Source organism: Galeopterus variegatus, unplaced genomic scaffold, assembly GCF_000696425.1.
Source record: "Galeopterus variegatus unplaced genomic scaffold, G_variegatus-3.0.2 Scaffold953, whole genome shotgun sequence".
Taxonomy (NCBI): Eukaryota; Metazoa; Chordata; class Mammalia; order Dermoptera; family Cynocephalidae; genus Galeopterus; species Galeopterus variegatus.
Window position 1 is genome coordinate 286,417 of NW_007727064.1, and position 1,145 is coordinate 287,561.

The window sequence follows — 1,145 nt, forward strand, 5'->3', positions numbered from 1 at the left end:
GGATCCCACGTACAGACCGGGTCCCACTCACTGGCTGAGCGAGGTGCGGGAGCAACACCGATGGTTGCGATCCCGTTGCCAGTCCCGGTCCGGTATCGGCGCAACACTGAGGGTTGCGACCCGTTGCCGGACACGAAAAAAGACAAAAGGGGAAAAAAAAAAAAAAGTCTTTTGGATTTTAGCCATCCTAACTGGAGTGAGATGGTATCTCAGTGTACTTTTGATTTGCATCTCAGTGATGTTGAGCATTTTTTCATATGACTGTTGGCCATTTGTATATCTTCCTTAGAGAATTGCCTACTTAGCTCTTTTGCCCATTTTTTTATTGGGTTGCTTGTTTTTTTCTTGTAAAGTTGTTTAAGTTCCTTGTATATTCTGGATATTAATCCTTTGTCGGATGTATAATTTGCAAATATTTTCTCCCACTCTGTTGGTTGTCTTTTAGCTCTATTAATTGTTTCTTTTGCTGTGCAGAAGCTTTTTAGTTTGATATAATCCCATTTGTTTATTTTTCCTTTGGTTGCCCATGCTTTTGGGGTTGTATTCATGAAGTCTGTGTCCAGCCCTATTTGCTGAAGGGTTTCTCCTATGTTTTCTTTAATAAGTTTTATTGTTTCAGAGTGTATATTTAAATCTTTAATCCATTTTGAGTTGATTTTAGTATATGGTGAGAGGTATGGGTCTAGTTTCAATCTCCTGCAAATGGATAACCAGTTATCCCAGCACCCTTTGCTGAAGAGAGAGTCCCGACCCCAGTGAATAGACTTGATGCCTTTGTCGAAGATCAAATGGCAGTAAGTGCGTGGGTTAATTTCTGGGTGCTATATTCTATTCCATTGATCAGTGTCTCTGTTTTTATACCAGTACCATGCTGTTTTGGTTATTATAGCTTTGTAGTATAGTTTAAAGTCAGGTAGAGTAATACCTCCAGCTTTATTTTTTTTGCTCAGCGTTGCTTTGGCTATTCGTGGTCTTTTGTTATTCCAGATAAATAACTGTATAGTTCTTTCCATTTCTGTGAGAAATGTCATAGGAATTTTGATGGGGATTGCATTAAATTTGTATATCACTTTGGGTAGTATAGTATATGTGATATCTTTCCATCTTCTTGTATCCTCTCTAATTTCTCTCAGGAGTGGTTTATA